This window comes from Schistocerca cancellata, chromosome 1 (genome assembly GCF_023864275.1).
Source record: "Schistocerca cancellata isolate TAMUIC-IGC-003103 chromosome 1, iqSchCanc2.1, whole genome shotgun sequence".
NCBI classification, from domain to species: domain Eukaryota; kingdom Metazoa; phylum Arthropoda; class Insecta; order Orthoptera; family Acrididae; genus Schistocerca; species Schistocerca cancellata.
The window spans coordinates 378,657,701-378,682,953 of NC_064626.1; the positions used below are offsets into that span (position 1 = coordinate 378,657,701).

The window sequence follows — 25,253 nt, forward strand, 5'->3', positions numbered from 1 at the left end:
TTTCAACAGCTATTTGTTTGGTTGTTTCCATCTCATTTTCGAACCTGTCCTCATTGAGGTGAAATATTATTCAATCTGTGTAGCATGTTTTGTTAAATAGGCTTCTAGTGGATAATGCAGTGGCTTAGTGACGTATGGTTGTGCTAGTGCTTGTAGGTTTTCTGGATATGGAAAATTGGTGTTGGTTATTGTGCATGTGTATTGTGATGTCAAAAAAATGTAGCTTTTTGTCCTTGTCTTAGGTGAATATCATCCCTGGGTAAAAAAAGATTGTGAAACATTGATAACAACATAATGTAATACAAGGACAGTAGTGCTATGAAAAGAAAATAAAAAAAAAAACATTAGGGACAAAAGAGTCGATGATTTCATATTGAGTTTAAAGTTTGGCAAACTACTTAACAAAAGACTGATAAACGCTTTTTAATTGCAGATGACATACTGAAAGGCAACAATCAAAGCTGTGCTGCAAATAGCAGACAGCTACGGGTACATCAATACGTAATGCTAAGGTATACATTATAATTGTTTTTCTTGTAAACATTTCTGTCAGTACTTTTATGAATGAAAATACTATTGCCTTAAAATTATAATGCATAAATTGTTTAGATGTTGTTTAATAGAGAAGAAATGCGTCCACTGAAGTAGGAGAAATTTCTCCGAAATATGTTTGGGTACTAAAACAAGGAAAATCGTGTTCGCTCAAGACAGAACCACATTTCCTTGTGACATACAAGGAGAGAAAAGCGGGCAAGAAAAAGTGTTCTAAAGCCAAGAGATACTTCAATAATATGCTAGGATTACATAGCATTCGTTGGTCTCTACCTGTTGGGTCATATATTTCTTTTCGCTTTAATTAGGAAGGAATAAAGTTCTTTCTGTACAGCAAAATCAGTGGTTTCTAACTGTGTAAACACACTTGTCGGTATCTGGTAAGGATAAGGGAGATATCGGGGGTCCTTGCTGGTAATGTGTGTCGTATAGATAAATGAAAATAAAGTGGCACATCCTGATGTTTTATGTAACAGTCATGAATTTTAGTTGGTGGTTACGCTTATTCCGTTGTCACAAACTCTGTCAGAAGCGACGTATAAGAATGGCTCTGTAGAGAAACGGGAAAATGCAAAGAGACACAAAAAATCGGAATCGTCTGGATACAGATCGAATAATGTTCCAGCCACATCATCATTTCATAATCAATGGCTCAAATGGTTCAAATGGCTCTGAGCACTATGGGACTCAACTGCTGAGGTCATTAGTCCCCTAGAACTTAGAACTAGTTAAACCTAACTAACCTAAGGACATCACAAACATCCATGCCCGAGGCAGGATTCGAACCTGCGACCGTAGCGGTCTTGCGGTTCCAGACTGCAGCGCCTTTAACCGCACGGCTACTTCGGCCGGCTCATAATCAATGTTATACTCGTATTCTCGTTAACTTGTGTAGAAATTTTCAGTGATCGCATGTGCAGAGGCAGAAATACGTTTACTGTCGATACCCACGTGGACTTGATGTGATGAACTGAGGAAACGTATCTCGGAAAATAATAAGACTGTTGCCAACAACAAAGTAAAGGTCTCTCTGATCACACTTGCATCGACTTTCCTCCTGATCTTTGCAACACGGATCACACGCCGATGTTACATTAACTGTCTTCGGTAACTTGTCACCACTGTTTAAGGAGTACTCCCAAAATGACGTTCAAGCTTCAAATGGTTCAAATGGCTCTGAGAACTATGGGACTTAACTTCTGAGGTCATCAGTCCCCTAGAACTTAGAACTACTTAAACCTAACTAACCTAAGGACATCACACACAACCATGCCTGAGGCAGGATTCGAACCAGCGACCGTAGCGGTCGCGCAGTTCCAGAATGTAGCGCCTAGAATCGCTCGGCCACCCCGGCCGGCGACATTCAAGGTAAACTCAAGGACTGGAGAGACATCTGTACGAGAACAATCGGTTTTCGCACGACATGGAGTCGTAGGCTGGCTATTGGAATCGTATGTGAAGCCGGCCTCTTAGAAACTCACTTGGGTGCTTTCCGTTGCGAAGCGGGAAATGCGACGTCAGCCGACAGAAGTGTTTCAAGAATTTCATAAAACGCAAGTCGGAGAACAGATGGAAAGTATTTCCTTTTGCTCATGACCGTATTGCTTAGAGGAAATGTTCTTTTTGTTATGTATTCAGCACTCTGAAGAAAGTCTGAAAAAAATCCGCATTCTGCAACGAACTGAATTCCTTATGGAAAGATCTAGAAGCGATGTCAAAAGATATGCGGAAATAAGATGGGACTTTCCGTCCATTGGAGGAAGAATGCTTCAACGAGCTAGCGTGGACGACGGAACATATTCTTTTACGAGCATTACTTTTTACATATTTCCAGGAATCAAATCGATGAACAGTTTCTTCTGTTTCTAAACAAAGTAACCCCGTTGACAGCATACGATGTATACTCGATCTAGTTATCGCCGTCTTGAGGCCAGGTATTCTGCTTTTGTTGATTTCTATTCCTATGCGTAGATGGATGATATTCTTGTATAGTAAGTGGACGTTGTCATTCTTAAGTCATTATATGTAAAACATATTCATCTTCATATGTAAAATATATTCACCTTCATAATACATTTCTCACTAATGCCTTACTGGAAAGCTGGTCTTCTGCGTATAGTTGACAGACTTTTAATGTGAGTTGTTTCTGGAGTAAGGCGCATACCTACAATTAAAAAATGTCCTGACACTCCGTTCGATTTGCTCATGGCTTGACTTCTACGTCATTCCCACAATTCCTGCAAAGGCTCCAAAAAAAAAAAAAAAAAAATGGCTCTGAGCACTATGGGACTCAACTGCTGTGGTCATAAGTCCCCTAGAACTTAGAACTACTTAAACCTAACTAACCTAAGGACATCACAAACATCCATGCCCGAGGCAGGATTCGAACCTGCGACCGTAGCGGTCGTGCGGTTCCAGACTGTAGCGCCTTTAACCGCTCGGAAAGACTCCAAGCTGTCACACATTTTAAGTACCGAAGGTGACTTTACGATGCGATATAAGGTAATCGAATACATCATTTGGTTGTAAAGAGGGCGAAACGAGGAGATGAAATTGTTGGCGAAGTACTGGGAAGCGGGAGAATCGTGGGCAAGGTGTAAATTGCTTGGTACGGAAGTTAAAGATTATGTTTTAGCGTAAGAAAAATGCACTTGTTTTTTAATGCAATTCCTGTTACGCTCAGTGCACCATTTTTTCGAATGTGCAGATTAAATCCCTGAAGAGGAAATTTAGGTTCAAATGGTTCAAATGGCTCTGAGCACTATGGGACTTAACTGTTGAGGTCATCAGTCCCCTAGTACCTAAACCTAATTAACCTAAGGACATCACACACATCCATGCCCGAGACAGGATTCGAACCTGCGACCGTATCGGTCGCGCGGTTCCAGACTGTAGCGCCTAGAACCGCTCGGCCACCAAGACCGGCAAATTTAGGAGGTATCCAAAATACATATCTGTAGCTGGACTTAAAATCCTTTCCGTTTGCAAATTTATTTGGGTTTGGGAATACGTGGAAGTTGGAGAGTAGCAAATTTAGCGAATAGAGTGAGTGTGTCGATAAACCGCACTTCAGATGCCTCGGTTTTCCTACTGCAAAAACAACTCAATGAGCAGATGCATTGTCCTGAGGAAATATAAGGCACAGTCAAGTGAAAACTGAACACACGCTCCCAAACTGTCAATCGGACGAAGGCTACGCTTCAACGATTTGATTGGAAAACACTGAAACATTCTCAGTTCTACCAGGTTCTTTCACCCTGTATTTTCACATCTTTGGCGACCTGAAGAAACACGCATGGACGCCGTTTTCAATCGGATGAGGAAGTGCAAGAGTGAGTGCTGTTGTGGATCCGTCAGCGGCCGAATGGTCAGAGGCCGAATGCGTTCTACGAAACAGGAATTGAATGCCTCGTCTCCCAGCGGGATAAATGTCTTAATATCTGTGGTGATTACTTTCGAATCGAACCATTCCATGATCCCGGTGTGGTGCGTGTTAACTTTTCGTTTGACTGCCTGTCACACATATTTTTTTTCTTTTTAACGTAACCCTCTTCTCGCGAATTTTTTCATCCAGTTATATCAGAAGACTGAGGAGTATTTGCAGTTATTGTTTTTCTCTTTGCAAGGCAACGAGAATACCTTTTGCACTCCAGGTAAAATGTGTCATAACCCTCCAGGCAGATAAAATCATTTTAGCTTTTTTATATTGCAGGATCAACTGCTTTCATTTGTGGCTGAGAAGAGGATGTTCGACATTTCGTCCAAAGGAACACACTGGCACACAAATTCAGTTCCATTATTTTTAAAATGCTTAGTAAATCACTAGAAATTGGTTCTTTTAAATATTGTGTTGTGCGACCTTCATCTCGCACAAATATGTCTCGAAGTTGTGGAACACTTCACGTGAATGTACTGCAATCTTTCTTATGGTGTCAGCTAGCTCGCACAGTTTAGAGTCCGAGCGACCAACAACTTGTTATTCGTCCACCTTGCTTTTGTTTGAGGTTTTGTGACGTAGATCACGTGTACCATCTTCAAGAGAAGTACGGCCACGTTTGGAATTCTGCTGCCCTACTGTTAACGTTTGAAAATGAAAGAATGTCTTTATGAACGATTCTTATGGGCTTCCGTCGGCAGTAAATTGTCGGAAACATAGAACTTTATTATGGTAAGTACTCCATTTCATCCATTTGAAAGAAAGCACAGAGCGCCGTATATAAAAAACTTTCGCGCATATTATCTTGCTCTTGATTTAGGTTATTGTAAAACATCTAGGATATCAGAATATTACATTGCGATAGTTGGTAAGAAATATATTTTAGATTATTTATGGAAGAAAGATAAAGAGCAGACTGAAAGTCTATGCTACGGTACAGTAGCCAATCTGGAAATACTGTGTTCTACGCTCAAATTACCTTAAAATGTTCAAGACAAATCTGTAATTTGTTGCAGTTTATGGTGCGAGGATAGTGAAGAATGTTAGCAAGATATTGATGTTTCAACTTGCTTCGTCGCTTGCATGAACTGAATTGCTGACAGCGATAACGCTCACAGGTGGGGCATATGTTTAAACCACTTTCTGATGTGTGAGTCGTACGGACAAGTTGGCGAGTGTTAAAAAAAAAAAAAAAAGGTTCAAACGGCTCTGAGCACTATGGGAATTAACATCTGAGGTCATTAGTCCCCTAGAACTTAGAACTACTAAAACGTAACTAACCTAAGGACATCACCCACATCCACGCCCGAGGCAGGATTCGAACCTGAGACTGTAGCGCCTAGAACCGCATGGCCACTGCGGCCGGCTTGGCGAGTGTCTCCCTTAAGCTGTAGAAATGACTAGGGAGCTGCCTTACGGAAGCCTTTCCATACGATGCACTTTAAATGTGTACCGCATGTTCCATCCGTAAATTATGATCTTCTGCAGGGGTGCAGGTGGCAAATAGTAGCAGTGTCTTGATTCCCCCCTTTCTTCTTTATACGCGTTGTATGCCCTCGCTTTATTTTCAGGGTTGTGATCGGATGCATTGAAATACATCTACATCTACATCTACATCTACATCTACATCTACATCTACATGATTACTCTGCAATTCACATTTAAGTGCTTGGCAGAGGTTTCATCGAACCACAATCATACTATCTCTCTACCATTCCACACCCGAACAGCGCGCGGGAGAAACGAACACCTAAACCTTTCTGTTCGAGCTCTGATTTATCTTATTTTATTTTGATGATCATTCCTACCTATGTAGCTCGGGATCAACAAAATATTTTCGCATTCGGAAGAGAAAGTTGGTGACTGAAATTTCGTAAATAGATCTCGCCGCGACGAAAAACGTCTTTGCTTTAATGACTTCCATCCCAACTCGCGTATCATATCTGCCACACTCTCTCCCCTATTACGTGATAATACAAAACGAGCTGCCCTTTTTTGCACCCTTTCGATGTCCTCCGTCAATCCCACCTGGTAAGGATCCCACACTGCGCAGCAATATTCTAACAGAGGACGAACGAGTGTAGTGTAAGCTGTCTCTTTAGTGGACTTGTTGTATCTTCTAAGTGTCCTGCCAATGAAACGCAAACTTTGGCTCGCCTTCCCCACAATATTATCTATGTGGTCTTTCCAACTTAAGTTGTTCGTAATTTTTACACCCAGGTACTTAGTTGAATTGACAGCCTTGAGAATTGGACTATCTATCGATTAATCGAATTCCAACGGATTTCTTTTGGAACTCATGTGGATCACCTCACACTTTTCGTTATTTAGCGTCAACTGCCACCTGCCACACCATACAGCAATCTTTTCTAAATCGCTTTGCAACTGATACTGGTCTTCGGATGACCTTACTAGACGGTAAATCACAGCATCATCTGCGAACAACCTAAGAGAACTGCTCAGATTGTCACCCAGGACATTTATATAGATCAGGAACAGCAGAGGTCCCAGGACGCTTCCCTGGGGAACACCTGATATCACTTCAGTTTTACTCGATGATTTGCCGTCTATTACTACGAACTGCGACCTTCCTGACAGGAAATCACGAATCCAGTCGCACAATTATCAGCAAATCTCCACCGTGCATTGATGAGCAGTTAAGCGAACTGCTACATATCAAACACAATTTGCTATTTTTCTTGAATATTAATGTATTTTGTTCCGCAGTTAATCTATGCATCATAGAAGCTGTTTGAGCTATTTATACATCATCGCTGATTGAATCTCGTGTATTATTTGTCTATCACGATGTCCGAGTATTTTAGTGTTGTGTCACTCTTCTGGCATCGCCACTAGTAGAATACGAGCAGGATACAGCTATAACTCCTCACATAAATTACGCATTATACGCAAGATACACGTATATTGGAGCGGTGTGCGACACACAGGTATACAGCGATTCATGTAATGGTATGTGTTGCGGATTTATTGGATTGTTAAAATTAAGGTAAATTAACGTGTACGCATTTCTCATTTGTAACTATTAATCTGAATTGTACTCATTGTTTGAACGTGTCTTTTTTCTTTTAAGACTATTCTTAATGTTGTGACGCTGCACGAGTCTGCGATTTATGCAGTTGAGAGAGCCAATAAATAAAGAACACTGATGAGACTTTTCGTCCTCGGAGACTGCATTGTTGCTGCCAAATGTATCTGCAAAATAGTAGTTTTGAATTTGTTTTATATTTCAAGTTCGCATGTACTCAGATGTTTATTAGCTACTCATAAGCAACCGAATTATTTTGCATAGCGTAAAATAATATTTTTTATTGCGCGGATGCCACAGAACACTGCGATTGTTTGCGGCGTTATTGAACGCGGTGTGTGATCTCGACTACTTTGTATTGAGAGCAATGTGAACTGCAAAAGCTACGCCGGCCGGAGTGGCCGAGCGGTTCTAGGCACTACAGTCCGGAGCCGCGCGACCGCTACGATCGCAGGTTCGAATCCTGCCAAGGGCATGGATGTGTGTGATGTACTTAGGTTAGTTAGGTTTAAGTGGTTCTAAGTTCTAGGGGACTGATGACCTCAGAAGTTAAGTCCCATAGTGCTCAGAGCCATTTGATTTTTGCAACAGCTACATCAGAGGAATTTTAAAGTCGGACGTAATGCTACAGCGGGACAATGCCTGGCCACATGTGACAAGGGATGTCGACTCTTTCTTCGAAGAACGACAAATACAAAATGGAAAAACCAAAAAAGGGATTCTGTCTACCAACTAGAGTGATTGACATATTAAGGACACAGAGTACTTTTCTGGCTCAATATTATGTAAAAATCAACACCTGTTTCTTTCAGACACTGTATATAATGTATATGTTTTACAGTTTTTTTGTTGCTATCAGGTAATGCAGCACACTTTCTAAACAAATTAGAAGTAGTTTGAATATTTCTGAACCTGCTTAGGGTTATTAAAAATTACAAAGAAATTGATGCATTTTTTCCAAAACGTTTCCTCAAATTGAGGTACCATTTAGTCCAATGTTATACACTTGAAGGGGACCATATTTTTACCAGATATGCATGACATGATGGATTAGGTACAAGACCTATTTAATTCCACTTATTATGTATATTACAAGGATAAAAAAACTATCACATCTTACATTTTAATTTTTATAATTTTTTTCCAAATAAAAATGTTTGTTTTCTATAATTTAGTTGATTCTGCAATAAAGCTTCGGTCTACTACATAAGTATGGACTATTGCAAGTTACCGAAAAAAATTAGAGCAATGCTTTACAAACTTTAGGAAATATTTGTACCTGAATTCTGAAAACTACAGCTTGCTGGAAATTGCGAATGAAGATATGACTCCAATTAAACTGTGCCTCAAAACATTCCTGATGCATAGTCTTCATCCTGCAGCATTTCTTCATCTTCTGGCTTCATTTTGGCATTCCTTTTAGCACTACTTGCTTCTTCGGTAACTTGAAGAGCGAATCTTTCAGCTTCATGCACCTGTTGTTTGTCACACGCAAGCAATTGATCTTCCATATTAGAGCCACATTTTATGCCTAAATTTTGTCAGGACTTCCAACCTTCCTATCACTCCATCACTGAAACATATCACTGCATCTAGTACACCAACTTTTAATATATTTAGCCCTACAAAAACATTCTTGGGTAATTTTTCCCATATGCAATGGTTGAAACTTTCATTTGTGTTCTGAGTGCCCCCATGAAGACATTTACTAGCAAGGGAACCTCCCCATCGCACCCCCCTCAGATTTAGTTATAAGTTGGCACAGTGGATAGGCCTTGAAAAACTGAACACAGATCAATCGAGAAAACAGGAAGAAGTTTTGTGGAACTATGAAAAAAATTAGTAAAATATACAAACTGAGTAGTCCATGTGAAAGATATGCTACATCAAGGAGAATGCCAAGTCAAGAGCGCCGTGGTCCAGTGGTTAGCGAGAGCAGCTAATGAACGAGATGTTATGGGTTCAAGTCTTACCTCGAGTGAAAATTTTAATTTTTTATTTTCAGTTTATGTGACAAACCCTTATGTTTTCATCACTTTTTTGGGAGTGATTATCACATCCACAAGAAAACCTAAATCGGGCAAGGTAGAAGAATCTTTTTACCCATTCGCCAAGTGTACAAGTTAGGTGGGTCGACAACATATTCCTGTCATGTGACGCACATGTCGTCACCAGTGTTGTATAGAATATATCAGACGTGTTTTCCTGTGGAGGAATTGGTTGACCTATGACCTTGCGATCAAATGTTTTCGGTTCCCATTGGAGAGGCACGTCCTTTCGTCTACTAATCGCACGGTTTTGCGGTGCGGTCGCAAAACACAGACACTAAACTTATTACAGTGAACAGAGACGCCAATGAACGAACGGACAGATCATAACTTTGCGAAAATAAAGAAAGTAAAATTTTCAGCCGAGGGAATGTTTGAACCAAGGACCTCTAGTTCCGCAGCTATAAACGCTAACCACGGGACCACGGCGCTCTTGACTTGGCATTCTCCTTGATGTGGCATATCTTTCACATGAACTACTCAGTTTGTATATTTTACTAATTTTTTTCATAGTTCCACACAACTTCTTCCTGTTTTCCCGATTGATCTGTGTTCAGTTTTTCAAGGCCTATCCACTGTGCCAACTTATAACTAAATCTGAGGGGGGTGCGATGGGGAGGTTCCCTTGTAAGCAAAACAGTGTCACTCAGGTCTATAAAAATTGATTTTATTTCATTCACAACAGGCTCAGGAAGAGAATGCTTATGATGGTATATTTGACCACTTTCTTTTGCTTTTTGGTAACCACACCAAGAATCTGCTCCTTTAGGGCAAAGTCCGTGAACAGGATAGTCATCTGTGGACAACTTATGAAAGTAGGTGGCCTATACAGCTTTTCTCATTGCTGTAACATCATTCGGAGATGCATTTCGTCTAATGGCCAGTCCATAATAACTCTGAAAAAGGTCTAGCCTATTTCAGTTTCTGTCAATCTGCCTCGACCAGACAGAGATTTTCCATCAGATAGCAACTTTCCTTTCATTTCTCTTCGTAGCTTTCTCAATCTAGCACCCATTCTCTTTTGCACATGTCCACAACACTCCAGTTTTATTATGAAGATATCACCATAAACACTGAACTCATTAATTTTATTGAATGCTTTAGAGTCTCCATCGCCTAGGTACTTCGTATATCTAACGTTATAAACGGGCACCGATCCCTGAAATATCTCCGTCACACTCCATACGTCCACTGATGTTCAATATGCCCTTCAGTGTTCCCATGGCATGAATGGCAGTACTTAGATAAGGGCTTAACATCAACAACTTTTCCATTATCCAGAGAAGTAGCACTTATAACACCAATCAAGGAACGATATCCTCGAAGTTGCCGCGTCCCATCAAGTGCAACTGTAATGTTCCTGGTTCCACCAATATTTACAGTTTCTTCTACTGCACGTTTCATAGATGCTTTAGACACATCCGTCAAGGCATAAAAGTATTTTTATGTACTTGCTGAACCTACTGGGAGGAGGAGGAAGATCCATCAAATCACAAAACGTTTGAGCACCCTTTTCTCCTTTTCCTATTGCACGCATTGCTTACAGAACTTCAAATTCACATCATATGAATTACGCACGATGTTCGAAGTCACTTTCGAGGTAGATTTGCAGGATATACGCAGAACAACTAATTTTGACGCTAAACCCTTCTTGCTACTTTGTTGTTCAGGTATTTCCCGACAGTCTACACCATCACATTGTTTACATTTCGCGACTTCCTTTTTCAAGGAAGATAAGATGTCCACATGAACAACAACAAATCCATAACAACCAGCGCATTGTTAAAACAAAAATTTGAATCACCATGAGGCGTGCCATGTAGGAGTTTCTTCCCTCAAGAACTAATACACAGGTTACTTTCAACAGTGTGGCTTGCTTTGTTTGTGAACTGGTTACCACGGAATTTCCTTTTATTGAATTTCTTGATGCGTGGAATAGTTCGTATTTATTGCACGCTGAATGATATGTACTTCCACAAATATACGTAGCACTTGGGCAACAAACATTCAGTAACACGTGAACAAACTACTTCAGCTAAAGAAAAGTAAATACTAGCAATGATAATCATTTACAGACACTAGAAACCTGCACTGTTACCAACACACAATGAATCATTCGTATAATCGCTGGAAACAGAAAGTTCACAGTTCTTTTCGAAATAATACTGGTTTCTGTAACAGAAATAAAATTGCGTGACGGCATACATGACCGTAACTTTAAAATTTGGTATATATAGGTTATTTTTCATTTGAAACCCTATAATGTATATATCAATGTAATCAGGAAAGACTATAGAATTTAATAAAGTCATAAAGAAATTCGATTTTTCCACAATTTGTAAGTACCCTGTATCCTTGAACACACGTTTTTATTTTAGCGCCCTTACCAGCATGCGGTTACGATCGTGTCCGGTTTCAGCCTGAAACTCGGTCGTTAAAAAGAGAGAGGTAATGAGAGAAACTGAAATGATTATCTTTTTGAGAATTGAGGAAAAATGCTGATGTGGCATTCTTCCAGAATGAGTCATAGTGGCTACTGCGGGAATTAAACATAAAAATCATTACTGAACGAAGTTATATAGACGCGTTATATGCGGATGTCTGTCACAATTAATTTTATCACCCGCTTTGTGGTTGTGAGGCTTAGAATTGTTGTTGGCGAGCGGATGCATTTGGTGACGGGTGACGGTGGGCCGTTTTTGTAGTAAATACGATTCAACAAATAATTTTGCATGGTATTGAGTAATATAGATCAGACTTCGTGTTGTAAATTTAGATTGCAAAGGTCAGACTTTTCTGTGGTGTGCAAATCTGCGCGTATTGACACGTGGTCGGCAAGAAAATCGACACTTCACCAAACTGATCTCCTTCAAACTCAAATTACACTGCGAAACAGAAACTTTTTGTGTCATTTATGATAAATGACAAAAACGATGCTCTATAAATGAAACATAGACAGGAGTAGAGATCACTATTATTACCACCCAACTCCTTAGATGCACTTACAACGATGCTTACATGGTAAACAGCTTCAAGAGAAAGGCTACAAGGAGGAGTTGTGACAAAAGACTGTAGGTGAATCGCGCTTCTCCTATTTACAAAATAAAGTCATAATTCACGCAAACTAATGCTGTAGGAATGTGTTCACTTACAGGTGGTACATATGCTGTCTTCAGAATCTCTACGTCATAGGAGGCATTTGACGGGCAGTCGGTCAAGATATGCTTTGTCGTATTCACGTGAACTGTACTTTCAAAGACTAAAACACACGTATTGAAGGAAATCCACGCATTTCGCCCCTATGATCTCTCTCGACTGTAAACAACGTCCACAGAATGTTGACACAATTAAAGCGTTGCTGTGAAGACTCTAGCAGACACCGAAGTTCAGGAAATGGTTAGGACCTTTGGTTTTTGGAAGTTATCTGCCCCTTGATACCTGTACTTGTTCGTCGAATATTACAAAGTACGAGGAAAAATCAGCGCTGAAGGGCTTATCCTCATATACTAGAGGGGCAACGATTTTTATGAGTATTAAGACTAATGCAGAAAAGGGACGAAAGCGGAGTTTAGCTAACACCATACCTTTCCCCCCCCCCCCCCCCCCTCTCTCTCTCACTCTCTCTCTCTCTCTCTCACACACACACACACACACACGAACGCACACACACAAACTCAAAGTGCAACGGAAAAACACGTTTAGAAAATTTTAAGTTAGTTAGTTGCTTACATGTCCCAAGCGTCTCATTTTCACTATTAGTTGATTCCGTATTTCTAGATTTCCGGAAAGCTTTTTACACCGATCCTCACAAGTGACTTCTGATCAAGCTGCAGGCCTACGGGATATCGTCTCAGTTGTGCGACTGGATTCGTGATTTCCTATCAGGAAGGTCGCAGTTCGTAGTAATAGACGGCAAATCATCGAGTAAAACTGAAGTGATATCAGGTGTTCCCCAGGAAAGCGTCCTGGGACCTCTACTGTTCCTGGTCTATATAAATGACCTAGGTGACAATCTGAGCAGTTCTCTTAGATTGTTCGCAGATGATGCTGTAATTTACCGTCTAGTATGGTCATCCGAAGGCCAGTATCAGTTGCAAAGCGATTTAGAAAAGATTGCTGTATGGTGTGGCAGGTGGCAGTTGACGCAAAATAACGAAAAGTGTGAGGTGATCCACACGAGTTCCAAAAGAAATCCGTTGGAATTCGATTACTCGATAAATAGTACAATTCTCAAGGCTGTCAATTCAACTAAGTACCTGGGTGTAAAAATTACGAACAACTTAAGTTGGAAAGATCACATAGTTAATATTGTGGGGAAGGCGAGCCAAAGGTTGCGTTTCATTGGCAGGACACTTAGAAGATGCAACAAGTCCACTAAAGAGACAGCTTACACTACACTCGTTCGTCCTCTGTTAGAATATTGCTGCGCGGTGTGGGATCCTTACCAGGTGGGATTGACGGAGGACATCGAAAGGGTGCAAAAAAGGGCAGCTCGTTTTGTATTATCACTTAATAGGGGAGAGAGTGTGGCAGATATGATACGCGAATTGGGATTGAAGTCATTAAAGCAAAGACTTTTTCGTCGCGGCGAGATCTATTTACGAAATTTCAGTCACCAACCTTCTCTTCCGAATGCGAAAATATTTTGTTGAGCCCAACCTACATAGGTAGGAATGATCATCAAAATAAAATAAGAGAAATCAGAGCTCGAACAGAAAGGTTTAGGTGTTCGTTTTTCCCGCGCGCTGTTTGGGAGTGGAATGGTAGAGAGTTAGTATGATTGTGGTTCGATGAACCCTCTGCCAAGCACTTAAATGTGAATTGCAGAGTAATCATGTAGATGTAGATGAATCGATATGATGTGGGACGAATCAGACTAAATAGTGTTAACTTAATAAGTATTTAAAATGATTGCATCGTGACCATTTACAGAAGAGTTAAATTTGTAGGTATGAAATTTGGTACAAAGAGCTGCCATTTCTAGCAGCAACAAAGGCTCTGTCGCGGCGGCGCATGGCAACACTCACTATCAAGCTATGTGCTCGACTTGTATGATGATGACGACTATAATCTGACAACTTTCGTTCTCCCTGGAGCCTCCATCCTCCACACTCGAACGTGTTTCGTTGTGCTGTATGAAGAACCGGGATTAATCTGACAAGACAAAAGACAAGCTGTTGCCACTCCTGTCTCCAGTGTTGTCACTGGGCGCAGCAATGTCGGCGCGCTTCTCTTTGCTGCAGCGTCAGGGGAAACCGTAACGGTGATCATCGTGCTGTAAGTTCATACAACTTCCTACCGTCGTTACACTGTCTCGTAGGTACATGTCTTGCTGCAAACAAACCCATTTCCTAGCTCAAGTTACGTGACATGGCTGTATAACAATGAACAGCAGAGCGAACAATAAATCTGTCCTCTCAGGCGCTAGTCGCGTGCGGCCGATGAGATTATGCATGGCGTTGCGTATGGTCCTCCTTAATCCAAGTTTTCGTATTTGTGTGCCACTTGTGGAACACCGATCAACGCGAGCAGAAAAATTTTAACGGTAAACTTCAGCCTTGATAAACGACAACCCCGCCAATGTGGAATCCCGATATACGCCAGTAGCCGTTTCTCCTTCTTACATGAGGCATGAAATAATTTTCTCACAACCAACCAACTTCGAAATTAGAAGTCCACTACCTCACTACCTAATGTCGTCTTGCATTATATACAGAATATAGATGGCGTACTCCAATCTATTATACGCTGTTGCCCTGAAATGCTAATTGAAATGGTTCAAATGGCTTTGAGTACTATGGGACTTAACATCTGAGGTCATCAGTCCCGTAGAACTTAGAACTACTTAAACCTAACTAACCTAAGGACATCACACACATTCATGCCCGAGGCAGGATTCGAACCTGAGACCGTAGCGGTCGCGCGGTTCCAGACTGAAGCGCCTAGAACCGCTCGGCCACACCGGCCGGCGAAATGCTAATTGTTTGCATGTTCAAGCATACGTTACGTATCATTCTAATTTGATGCTGGTTGGTTGCCTCTTACATCGTGTTACGACGTGCAATTTTAATGGCCAGAAATTCGCTGCTGATACAATTTCCTGTTATAGAACCTTGTCTCTCTCGCTTTATTCAAGACGAGTGTATTTTTTACTTTGACTCTAGTTAAAACACACACACACACACACACACACACACACACACACACACACTCACATTCATACATAAGCACAATGGACAACATTCTCCCAGAAAATCGAAAATAGTCCCGTCCCTATCAGTTGAGTGCTACCAATACTTTCAGGAGTATAGGAAATCTCCGCCAAAAATATTGCAGCTCGTTGGTATTTGTCTTAGAAAAATCAGGTTCTACAAGAGACCAACGTGCATAGTGAATGAATGATGGGAACAAAAAGAGATGTCCTTCGTTTATGTCGTCTAAAAGAGCCACATACGGTTTTTATGGACCTTACAGCCTTAAGGCATGAATAACATCTAAATTCCCCTGAAAGGCTTGAACCAGTGAAAAATTTTCCTGATACGAAGATTTCTGACGTGGTTGTGACACGAGCAGCTATCTCGGGACACCGCCAGTTTTCCCGGCGCGACGTCTCGGCAGATGCACAGCGTCACAGGCGGGATTACACACACATAACTGGTGTTGAAACGTAGCTTTCGTCGCCCGTCCTAGACAGGATGGCCGCCTTCTCGGAAGACTGCTGCCACGATCTTTCGTATAAGCGCAGAGAAACGCACTGAGGTACAAAGGAAACGAGATAACGCAAGACTTGAGTACTCCTGTAATCGTCAGTGGTAAAAGAAACTAAAAACTATTTTCTGATGTGTGGAAAAGACATACCCTTATGCATAGCTTACAATAATTGAAGGGGTCGGCTGAAGAAACTGCTAACGATTTAGATCGCGCTATCCGCTGTGTTTCCGAGTGCACCACATCCTTGGAACAAGTAGCCCCACATGTACAGATAGAAAGAACTGTCTCCCACATAAACTAACTCGCATTATGTTATTTCCGTTTTTGTCTTTGCATTTAATCAAATAAACAACACGAAATAATGCAAAATCGCTCTTGTGAATTAGCACTTTCTTTCGCCGACGCCTTCAATTCAGTCGTAGCATATCAAAATAGCGGGCTTTCGGGATGCAACTGACTCCAAATCATGAAAAGCGTGAAGTCATCCACATGAGCACTAAAAAAATTCGCTAAATTCAGTTAAGCGATAAGTTACACAGACCCAAAGGCTGTTAACTCAACTAAATAGTTTGGCTTACAATTACGAATAACTTAAGTTGGAACAATCACATTGATGATGTTGTGAGGAAAGCAAGTCAAAGATTGTGCTTTACTGGCAGAGCACTGAGATGTAGCAGGTTGACTAAAGAGCCTGCTTACGTTGCGGTTGTCCGCCCTCTTCTAGAATATTGCTGTGTGGTGTGGGATCCGCATCAGATGGGACTGACAATTATATCGAAAAAGTTCCAGGAGGGGCAGCTCGTATCGTATTATTGCTAAATAAGGGAGAGGGTGCTACGGATATAATGCGCGAATTGGGATTACAAGTCATCACAAAAAAGGCGTTTTTCGCTGCAACAGGACCTTCTGATGAAATTTCAATCACCAACTTTCTCCTCGAAGTATGACAGTATTTTGTAGGCGCCCACCTACATTGGGAGAAATGATTATCTTAATAAAATAAGAGAATCGACGAACCCTCTGCCAAGCACATGATTGTGAATTGCAGAGTAATCATACAGATGTAGATGTAGCTGTAGATATGGAGAAGGCCTGTGACAAGCCACGATGAGAAAGAAAGAACAGCCCAAAAATATCTGACATGTATGTCAACGTTTGCCAATTTTCTATAAGAAGATGGTTACTGAAAACAAAAACAGTCAGATCAGTAGCACAAAAGAAGGACTGTTGCTTTTGTTTATGCCGTCCAACTTTCTCGCTAATACTGTATAATTTTTATGTAAACGACATCAACAGAGGACCGCTCATCCAACTGACGCAATATGCAGACAACTTCTCTGTACAAATAAACAATCAGTTAGATTTTCAGGTTACAATCTGCAGACCACGCTGTATTCGTTTAGCTCAGCAGAGTCACAACATCGTTAGACTACATCAGCTAGCCTCAGCAATATTTTTGTTGTTGTTGTAGGCATGAGTTCAAAGATTGGTATATGCAGCTCTTCAGGCTAACATGTCTTGTTCAAGTTTTTTCATACCTGCAGAACCACTTAAACATACAGGGTGTTCATTTCAACTGAAGACATCGAAATATCTCGAAAACTATACATCGGGTCAAAAAAAGTTATAATTATTTCGGAAGGGGGACATCCAATGATAGTATACGATACCATACTTGACAGCCCCAACCCCACCGCGCGCATGGGTGGCGGGGAGCGACTTCGAAATCTTCGATGGGAATCCCTTTTTTTATTGCAGATTACGATTCTACGCAAAATCTACATGCGTTTTGTCAGAAGCATTTTCTTGGTTTCGTCACAGATGTCGCTGTAATCGGAGGAATGGAAAAGGGTACACCATCGTAATTTACGACATGCTGCTCAATGGCCTTGCATATCCGGTGGCACGTGGGACCCCACCTCCACGCTGCAAGTGTAGGACGGGCCAATATTTCATAGCTTGCAATTGGAAACCCCATTCGCAATGTTCTGTTCCTCCGACATCGAACAGGGGACTACTCGACGCGCCACTGTGACCATGGCTCGAGACGAACGCTATTACTTTTCCAGTTAGAACAAGTGTTAAAACGTCGTACCGTCTTGCAGTTTGTCTTCAATACTCTTAGTGATCCGCTTTTCAAATGACCCTACATAGGACGGAAGCATATCTGAGGGAATGTCAGCACAGGCGTTTCTGATGCTGTCGATCTTGTCTTCATGGCCTGTTGGCACTTGCTGGTACACCTTATCTTTTAAACATCCCCACAGAAAGAAAACCGGCAACAAATCCCGCAACCTAGCTTGCCGATTAATAGGGCGACCTCAGCTGATCCACCAACCAAGTGTAAACACCACCTAATAGCCCCCGTGCTTCAATTCCGTAATGCGCTGGGCAACCGTCACGCTGAAACCACATACCTTGTCGAACGTCCAGGGCAAGCACCTGTAGTTCCTGCCCCAAAAAGTGCGATATTTGCACCCATTCACCGTGACGACGATAAAATACGGATCAATCAATTTGTTCCCCGTGATGCCACACCTTACGTTACCCGACCAACGGCTTTTGACGGTCAATTTGCCGTAGCCAGTGGGGACCGTCTGTACACCAGTAATGCATGTGAAACGACCCCTTTCAAAAATTATACAACACTGTGCTTAAACTGACACACAATATTTTTAGCGCAACGCAATCTGACTTTCAGAAATCCCTACAAAAGAATGGCCCTGACTAACATTAATCTATACCTTTCACAAATCACTTACCTCACCGAAAATCTCCGTTACTCGAACTACTGGAATACAGTGAGCGCCTCTACTGCCAGCTAAATAAAAGATTCAAACTACTGAAGGCACTAACTACTGATAGGCATAGTTAGCAAATGAAAGATTTTAATAGAGAACAAACAATGTATTTACCTTAATATCATCAAAAGTCATAATATATGTAATTTCAAAACTCCGCCATTTCCTTCCACACATCCACCACTGCTGGCGGCTCACCTCTAACTGCGCAACGCTATACGCTGTTAACATCCAGCTGCCGCTGCCCAACACTACAATGGCAGACAACAATGCAAACTAGCATACAGAGCGCTACGTAACGTTGCCGATAAGAAAATATAAACAGCCTACTTACATAGCCCCCATGCTCCCCACAAAAATTTTACAAATTGTTTTTGGACAGTGGCCAATAATTTTCGCCGGCATTGTGATACATTCACGCATTTACACACATTTCATAACTCTTAAAGTACGATTCTTGGTTCCCAACATCCTTTATCACAAGTCAGAGTCCCTAACCACTACTCATTATTCCTTACCTTATTACACATATACATATTCGTCGGCACTTCTTCAATATTTCATCATAATAAATACGTAGCATAATCAAATTCCTCATATAACATCGGCTTATTGATCACACTCATACCTCAACAGCATAATACACATCGTCGTCGTAATAATATCATAACATCTCAGTCAACTCTCAAAATCGTCATAGCTTCCTCCAATAATTAAAAAAAATTCTCTGCTCATGTCAAAAGTGTCATCTGCCTCAAACGTACTTTAAAAATCGTGTCCCATACCAAATATATCATTCAAAGCTCTCATTATATCACAATGGGTCCGAAAAAATATGAACAGTTCACAAAGTACAGACAAAATACAATTTCGTAAGTGTGAAGTTATCCAACGGTGTAATTACGTAAACATCTGTCACTGCCGTAGTAAAAAAAAGTTTATCTCTCAGTTAAATGATCAGGTGGCTGTGTAATTCTGTGTTGGAGAAATATGGTACCGATGTGTAAAGTTGTATATATGTAAGTAGGCTGTTTATGTTTTCTTATCGGCAACGTTACGTAGCGCTCTGTGTGCTAGTTTGCATTGTTGTCTGCCATTGTAGTGTTGGGCAGCGGCAGCTGGATGTTAACAGCGCATAGCGTTGCGCAGTTAGAGGTGAGCCGCCAGCAGTGGTGGATGTGTGGAAGGAAATGGCGGATTTTTGAAATTACATATATTATGACTTTTGATGATATTACGGTAAATACATTGTTTGTTCTCTATTAAAATCTTTCATTTGCTAACTATGCCTATCAGTAGTTAGTGCCTTCAGTAGTTTGAATCTTTTATTTAGCTGGCAGTAGTGGCGCTCACTGTATTGCAGTAGTTCGAGTAACGGAGATTTTCGGTGAGGTAAGTGATTTGTGAAAGGTATAGATTAATGTTAGTCAGGGCCATTCTTTTGTAGGGATTTCTGAAAGTCAGATTGCGTTGCGCTAAAAATATTGTGTGTCAGTTTAAGCACAGTGTTGTATAATTTTTGAAAGGGGTCGTTTTATATGTCGACCCTTAGCCTAGGATACCTCACTGGAATCTTCTGATTTTTTCTTGTAGTTTGTGTATTTAGTGTAGCTTTTGTTTATTGCTAGCGCGTAATTATAGAGAGAATTTCCTTGGTAGTTGTGGTTTTTCATTGTTGCGCAGTAAAACAGTTGTGACATGCATGTAGATTTGCACCAAGTATTTCGCAGCTGCGCTTGCAATTAACTAGATATTATTTTCAGTTCTATGTTAATGTGTTCTCTTATTTTTGCTCTTCAAATTGTGTCTTTTTGTGTTATCGTGTGAAATATTGTGACAGTAATGGCGTGTGAAAAACGTAATACTAGGCTCCAAAGTAAACTGAGAAATGACAGTGAAGACGAAAGCAGTGTGTTAGCGCCACCGTGTAATGAATTAACTAGTGTTCAACATAGTAATTTGGTAATTGTGCATAGGGAAATGGAGCGGGCGGCAAACAATGGCGTAGGCAGTGAAACAGGTTGTGAACAGGGAAGCATTATCGATCGATCGGTCGGCAACAACTCGCCTCAGGAATCCGAAATGACAGGACACAGTTTTACAAATACTGTAGATTCAGGTTTTGCGTCCTCACCGTTTTCTCAAATAAGTCAAGACAAATTTTCAGCTTGTCAAAATGTGAATGTTGCGGTGCAAATTCACTGCCGAAAAGCACTGAGGAACATGTTTCAGACACCAGTGCATTGTTATTACAATTAATGCAACAAATGGGACAAAAGCTTCAAAAGTTAGACACAATGGAACAAAATCAGAGACAAACAAAGCAAAAGCTTCAAAAGTTAGACGCAATGGAACAAAATCTTCAAAAGTTAGACACAATGGAACAAAATCTTCAAAAGTTAGACATGTTATGCCGGTTAACGCTACGACATCGGAAAAAGTACCTCTGTAAAGAACGAGAGGGTTGTTTGCACTTTTTGACGTGCCAATTAACAAAACATTACCCGGTTATGAAAATCGGCGCCATGAAGTTCTTGACACCTATGACAATACCGTATTGTGACAGTACTACCTACGGATATAACGGAATCGCGGTGTAATTGCCGGGCGCTTATCCGTGTGTTGAGGTGCACTGCCAGTACTACAGCTATTTCATTAGCGTCTCCTGTAACATGTTTGCTTCGTTTCCTCTCGCCGGTCTGTACGCTGCCACCACACATAAAGGAGTTGCCCCTGTCTCTTCGACATTTGCGCGATACGTGAGCTCCGGTCGCAGTGCACCGCCTGTTAACGAGACGTCGTAGTTTGCTACACGGCCACGGTGGCGCGTCGAATAGTCCCCTGTTCGATATGTGTGGTAAATTATGATTGTATATCCATTTCTATTTCTCCAATTACAGCGCCATCTGTGGCGAAATGAAGAAAATACTTCGGACAAAATGTATGTAGATTTTGCCGTAGAATGGTAATTAGGAATAGAAAACGGGGGTTCTCATTCAAGATTTCAAAGCTGCTCCCCACACTCGCGCACGGGGTGGGGTGCCGGGACGAGTGTGGTGCTATCGTTGGATGTCTTCTTGTTTTGTTGTAACATGGAAACGAACCGTTTCCGGATTTGGGATCTCATGTCCCCTCTGCACCCTTTAGAAGTGTGTAACATGAATTGTGAAACACCTTGTATAACACACCAGTACATGAATACTGCTTGAGTGTTTCGAATCCCCACAAGCTCGGGTTGATGGAAGACGTCGACGCAATTCAAAGGCGTGTTGCCAGACTTGTTACAGGTAGGCTCGAAAAACACATTAGTATCACAGAAATGCTTCTTGAACCTAAATGAGTAACCTAATGCAGCATTCACACTGTGTGCTGGGACGAGCCGGAATGGGATGTACTGGACAGGTCCACGGCTAGCCGGTTGAAGCCACCGCGACTGTGTTTATTACCCTCTCTGCCAGGCCGCGCGGAGGGAAGGAAAGGGGGGAATCCACATCTCCTAGCTTCACATTATAAAAACTCTCGGCAGTATATAAGACTACGCCACATCCTCTTAAGGACTTATTTTTTCATTAAAAGCTTTACTTTCCTTGTGAAAAAAGAAACTACCTACTTTTCATTTCGCATGCTGCCGGCGGAAGTGGCCGTGCGGTTGTAGGCGCTGCAGTCTGGAACCGCGAGACCACTACGGTCGCAGGTTCGAATCCTGCCTCGGGAATGGATGTGTGTGATGTTCTTAGGTTAGTTAGGTTTAACTAGTTCTAAGTTATAGGGGACTAATGACCTTAGAAGTTAAGTTCCATAGTGCTCAGAGCCATTCGAACCATTTTTTTTTTTTTTTCATTTGGCATGCTGTTTTAGTTCCAAAATATTTCTCATTCGATTTCGAAGAAGGCATGCTGTTAAAAAATCTGATTTTTGTACTGGTAGTTTGGTACGTTATCTCCTTAATAAATCATATACCTTTTCATAATCCATCTCAGTCATTGTGAACTGACGCTATTTCTCAAGCACATGCACTTGATTTACAAATCTTGTATTGAAAATGTCTGATAGCATGCAAATTACCGTTCAGTATATTTTAGATCATATACATTATTGCGAATGAAATATAGCTAAAAGTACAAAGGACTTTTTGAAACGATAGTGATTCCTGTTACCAGACTCCTTTCACAAGTAAATGCGAGTTATGTAGTGGCGTCAGTGACACGATCGCAAGCCTACACGTTCACATGAGTTTATCGTGGTGTCAAACACTGCAGAATAGCAAAACAAATTACTAGCGATCAGTGTAGGCTTAGATCGGACCCTCGTGTGATTTCAATCATCAATCAAATATATACGATTTTTTCCCATGGTAACGACCGATAACACTGGACAATCATCTGCTACGGTTTTACATTGGGCCACGCTTTACATAATAAAAGGCAAGCAATTATTTGTTGGCCGCATCCTACAGTTATTACAACGAACATTTCTCATTTGCAAATGGAAAAGAAGATTAAATTAATCTAAGATAAGACTGCTGTGGATGGACTACAATGAAACCTTATGTCATTCTACTTATTTGCTTTCTAGTTGGAGATGCTAAAAGATACAATTATATTTATAGATGTTTCTACATCTAAGTTGACTAATATGCAGGCTGTTCATTTCTGAAATTTTCACTTCCGTATTTCTGTGAAATGTAGTATGACAAGTTGTAAATGATTATGAGCTTTAGATCGACCACATCTCCAATTTCGAAGGACTCTGCTTAACTATTTTAGGAGCAATATTTATTTTAGGAAATTCAGATGATGTAGCCAATGGCAAGTTGAAGTTCGTGTTATGGACTTTTCCGTCAGCTGCTTGATGTCACCTTGGTAAATTTTTAAATTCTGTTCTCTGTCTCTAAAGAGTTTCCATTTCGATTTGCCCATTTTAACAGAAAGAATAGTGGACACATTAGGCGTATCCTGAAACGCTGTAGGGTAGGTTAATGAATTACTGTCAATCGATGCATATGTGCGTGTAATTTTTTTTTCTTCCTTGCCGGGTGTCGGTGCCAGAGAATCCTCACTCTTCGAAGGCATAGAAAACACAGGTGCGGCCATCAGTTGTTCACTGACAGCCAGTCTGTGCTATCATACAAAACAAGGACTTCATTATTTTATTGGTATTGTTTTGACAGCGCAGTAACTCATCGAGTTGGAAGCACAGAAGAAATAACAGGTTATGCGCTCATTTCATAAATAGTGCCAGTCATGTACGATGGTTTTTTCCTTGTATGAACATCAAAACTTTCCTGAAAAGTTTTATTCGTGTTACAGAATGAACGATAATACATTTCATGATGCGCTGCAGAACATTCAAGATAAAATTTCGGAACAGGAGAGACAGTTTTGCAGGACCATAGCAGAACAGAAAAATTGTGTACAACGATAAGGTGAGATAAATTACTGCACCATCATTATTTTGAAGTAGAAGTTTGTACAGAACTCACTGCCTCCAATTCATTACAGTCAAGCTATTGCATTTTAAGTTCTAAAAATGTTTGCTTCTGGAGAGGAAGGCTGGTTTTTGGACTGCTGAGACACACCAGGAAGTAATTAACGTCACCATGTTCGGTAATATCTTTCTGTGCCTTCATCAGAGGTATTTTGTCCTTTTCAAGCTGCAAAATTCTCCTTATTTTTCTCACTAGTTCCTTTCTTTTTTTGTGATGTGGTGCGTGGCAGTGTCAATGGTTCGTCCACTGGAGACAATGACGACCTCTCTAACGATATTCTTCAACTTGTGATCCAGACAGAGTGACAGGCAAAAATACTTGAGATAATGAGGCCGGAGTGGCCGAGCGGTTCTAGGCGCGGGTTCTAATCCTGCCTCGGGCATGTATGTGTGTGATATCCTTAGGTTAGTTAGGTTTAAGTAGTTCTAAGTTCTAGGGGACTGATGACCTCAGCTGTTAAGTCCCATAGTGCTCAGAGCCCTTTGAACCATTTTGAACTTGAGATAATATCATTTGTATCACTGGTTCTGTTTCCACTGACAGAAACTGTGCATAGCTCTTGGAATTAAAATATCTTTTACGAAATTCATGCGTTGAAACCATGCCAAGTGTAACTGCATTTCGATAGAATTTTCTCTGCATCACCTGAATTCATTTTGCCAAGGTTTTTCTTCTTTTTTATTTTTTTAATTCTTCTCTGCAACTGTCTCTAAGGAGTTCCATTTCGATTTCAACTTTTTATTTTGAAGAATGCTAAAAGGGAGTAACATAATATGACTCGTTAGTTTCCTGTTGTTACAGATGTATGTGATACGTGATACTTGCTGGAATTAAGGAAAACGTGGAAGGGAGGACCCACCAATATAACTTTCTTTTCATACAACCTGTTTAATAATATATATCAACTGTGTTTCACAGATAATCGAAACATTTAACCATAAAATTTTCTTTAACAAAATGAACAAATTTGCAAAATTCTTTTGACCTTAAAACTTAAGTTGAATAAGCTTTTAATCTTTGCAAAATAAATCTGAAATGCTGTATTGTAAAACAGCAACCAATATGGCAGCGATTACAATACGGCCGGACCTGCAGCCCGCCCATTATCTGGTGAAACAGCAGTGTTTACTACCGCGCTGGACACAGTCTGCCTTATTAAATGCCCTTCTGC

The 25,253-nt window shown here is 40.9% G+C and overlaps 1 protein-coding gene across 1 annotated transcript in view; it reads left to right on the forward strand.

Moving 5' to 3' along the window:
* Nucleotides 1–25,253, forward strand: part of LOC126177474 (serine proteinase stubble-like) — a 382,648-nt gene that overhangs the window by 63,814 nt on the left and 293,581 nt on the right. The window lies entirely within an intron of this gene.